This window comes from Crocodylus porosus, unplaced genomic scaffold (assembly GCF_001723895.1).
Source record: "Crocodylus porosus isolate Cpor-Errol unplaced genomic scaffold, CroPor_comp1, whole genome shotgun sequence".
Lineage (NCBI taxonomy): Eukaryota > Metazoa > Chordata > Crocodylia > Crocodylidae > Crocodylus > Crocodylus porosus.
The window spans coordinates 74,313,821-74,317,873 of NW_017728909.1; positions in this window are offsets into that span (position 1 = coordinate 74,313,821).

Below are 4,053 nucleotides of genomic sequence, written 5' to 3' on the forward strand. Positions count from 1 at the left end.
CAGTCACTAATGGAGCTAATTACATAACCGGGGTAGAGTAAATCCAGAATATAGCTATAAAATAGTGGCAAAGCTAGAAATGTAGTCTTCAGCTGAACAAATTGTAGATTTTGTTGGCCAGTAGTTTTGTTGCAGAAAGGTGGGTTAGTAACAGCCAGCTCTAAACTTCAGGTTTAGAGAAATTGACGTTCTTAACAGAATCTGTTAACGTGTGTTTGTGCCTTTTAACAAAATGAATATTTGGCTTTGTGGATCAAAATTTCCCAACTGTACTAGCACAAGGATGGAGAGGTGTCCATGAACTTGTTTTGGGGGCTGCTACCTTAAAGCATTGGGATGAATTAGGGAATTAGTTTGGCATGTGCAAGAGGTACACATATGCAGAAGGAAATTTTGCAGCACCCTTTGAAAGGCAGAAGGACCTTGTCGGTCATCAGTGTTCAGTACCTAGCAGCCCTCAGGTAGTAGGTTACTCAGCACTTCTAAGGAGTATGTCTAAAGATTGCCTAATATATTTCCCAAGAATACAGTTATCTGTTTAAGCAGGTTTCAGTTGTATGCTTGCTGAATGCATGCAATATAAGTTTGAAAACAGGATATGCTCTCTTTATATGAAACATCAACTGTTTAGTGACATCTCTTCCTCTCAGATCAGCAGCTGGGAAAGAGATGAGTCACAAGGAGTGAGGTATTAGAAGAAGAGCATGCACTGTGTGATGACTGAAGTCCAGTGGGACTTTGGGGAGAAAAGAAAACAGAGCCAAGGGGTCAACAAAGGTGACTCAAGTTACAAGTTGAGAAGGGAATTTGGGTCAATATTACTTACATGCTGAGGCGGCAAAATAAAGGATAAGGTGCAAGTTAATAAATATGCATGAAGAGCCAAAGCACATTCCTGTTTTTCATACTTCACTCTTCTCTTTTACTTAATTGGCATATTATTTACATCAATTTAGGCCACTTAGGGCTTTGTTACACATTGCTATTATGATGTGCTAAAGGCACTTACAACACAAGTGTCCATGTGTTAAAGAGGGAAAACTGGTGCTAAGTGTTCTCTGAGCATCTCAGATTTATGCCACTTTGGGTGAGGATTATCTCTGGGTTGTGCTACCCTGCTTGGGTTATAGTAACGTCAGCCTGCTGCACAAAGATAAAATGCAGCAAGGGAAGTTTACATTGTTAGATATAAGGAAAAACTTTATCACTAGGGCACTTGTCCACATTACACTTCGCCTGTTACCACGTTACACTTTACCTGTGTCCACATGACAAAAATAGCCAGTAAGCTAGCTAAATAGCATCTGTGTACCCCTTTGTCAGCTGATTTTATTGTTTTAGATTTTTTTTAAAGTGGTAATTTAAAACACCTCCAACATGTTTTATTTTTAGCTTCTCAATTTTCTTCCATGTGGGGTTTTTTTATCATATAAAATGTTTAACATGGATCTGACTTATGCTCAAAAACATGATTTTCCCTGCTTTGCAATTGTTACACCACCAGGTGCCACTTGGGTTAACTCAGTAATCCATGGAAATCCACTGAATCTCTATTGTAATACTTCAACAAAACTCCAGGGGCTAATCTTGCAAATTTTTACTGGTGATTTAGCTCTGGGGTGTAACAGCTCCCATATAATAGTGTATAGGGAGGACTGAGATATACCCCAGGGCTGGGTGCAACGGCCACATGCAACAGTTTAGCATAGCCCACACCATACACTGTTATACGTGGCCATTACAACCCAGAGCTGGGTGCATCGCAGGACCCAGGCCTCTCCAAAAATGCATGACTCTTCTCTCCCTGCAGTGGTTTGGGGGTTGTGGCACGAGCATGTAGCTTTAGGTGTACCCCACACGCAGTGCCCAGTGCAACAAGCATGCAGAAAAAGTGAGGGGAAGAACTGCTTTGGGACCAGGCTTGGATAGGGGAGCAGCCCCTTTGGGACGCCTGCGGTACAGACCCCCCAATGCCAATCCAGACTTGTGAGGGGGACGCAGGTAGGCTCACTCTTGCAGACCTTTGAATGAAAAGATTTCCCTTCCAACCAGCAGCACCCTGTGCAACAAGCAACAAGCACCCAGAAAAAAAGCGGGAAGCTTTGCAGGGGAGGTGGACAGCACTGTCTATTGAACTCAAAACCCCCCAAAAATGTAAAACAGCCAACAATTCCCCCCCCCACACCCAAAAAAAAGCAACCTGGCATGACCCAAGAAAATAAACCAACCAAAATATCAAATCTTGTCCTAAAACACCACCTGGCAGTAAAGTAGTACTGAAAAGGCAGGAGGGTAAAATTGTTCTGACGTGACCCCTAGTACATTTTACTAGTTCATAGATTCATAGATGTTAGGGTCGGAAAGGACCTGAGCAGATCATCAAGTCCGACCCACTGCATAGGCAGGAAAGAGTACTGGGGTCAGATGACCCCAGCCAAATGCCTATCTAACCTCCTCTTGAAGACCCCCCAGGGCAGGGGAGAGCACCACCTCCCTTGGGAGCCCATTCCAGATTTTGGCCACTCTAACTGTGAAGAAATTCTTCCTAATGTCCAGTCTAAATCTGCTCTCTACTAGCTTATGGCCATTAAGCTAGGAGGTTAGCAGGCTGAGGGGAATCAGGGAGGCAGAGGAAGAAATTGACAGCTATTTTCTTTCCCTGAAGGGTTACACACCCAAGGAAGAAGCACCTCGGGAAGTACCCTCCACTGCAGAGTGGCAGACGATCACCTCCAGAACCAGGGCTGCTCATAACACAGCAGTACCAGTTCCTCCAGTCTGGTTGGAGAACAGGTATGAGGCCCTGGCAACTCTGGAGGAGAAGGAAGGAGAGGAGGAAACTGGGGAGGAGGCAAGTCCACGCTCTCCACGTTTCATGCAGGCCAAAGGAGATAAGCAGGCCAGGAGGAAAAAGCATCGAGTGATCGTCATAGGCCACTCCATCCTGAGAGGTACAGAGGGCCCCAGCTGTCACCAGGACCCCTCAACATGCAAGGTCTACTGTCTACCTGGAGCAAAGATTCAGGACATGAAGGGGATGATCCAGACCATGATCCAGCCCGCTGATTACTACCCCATGGTCCTAATCCATGTGGGTACTAATGAGGCAGCCAGAAGAAGCCCTGATCACCTGATGGTGGACTACCATGCTCTGGGGTGCGTGCTAAAGGAGATAGGCGCACAGGTGGTTTTCTCTTCTATCCTAGAGTGGACGTGGAAGATGGCATGCAACGTGCATCGCGGAGACCGACTGGCAGCTTCGGGAATGGTGTCTTGAGGTGGGCTTTGGCTTCCTTGACAATGACCAGCACATCACGACAAGAGACATGCTCGGATGGGATGGGCTCCACCTTTCCCCTAAAGGTAAGCGTGTGTTTTCTTCTAGGTTGGTGGATTTCCTCTGGCAGGCTTTAAACTAGGCTCACTGGGGGAAGGGGAAGACAAGGGTGGAGGAAACATAGGACTGCCAGAACAAGCAACACCCACAAGTACAGCCTAGCCTAGACCGATGAGTGGAACATATACACAGGTAAGCGACAGGGGCCAGGGTAATGCTGAAAGTAGGGGGCCAGTGCACACATCCACAGGAAGCCTCAAATGCCTCTACACAAATCCTTATCCTCCTGCTAGCTGACACCAACTTATCCTCCTGCTAGCTGACACCAACCCGGACATAGTGGGGATCACTGAAACGTGGTGGGACTCAAAGCATGACTGGGCGGTGAATGGCAAGGGCTATAGGCTGTACAGGAGGGACAGGATAGAAAGAAAAGGTGGGGGCGTGGCACTCTATATTAAGGAGGAATACACATCCTCATCAATTAACAAAGAATCAGAGGAAAGGCACTCTGAAGTGCTTTGGATTAGAATACAAGGCAGTTGAGGGGAAAGAGACTTAATGGTGGGGGTCTACTACAGACCACCCAACCAAGGGGAAGAGCTCGACCAGGAATTCTTAAGTCAGCTCACGGAGGTAGTGAAGTCAAAGGATGTGGTGGTCATGGGAGACCTGAACTTCCCAGACATCTGCTGGGAAGAGCAGTCAGCCAGGTC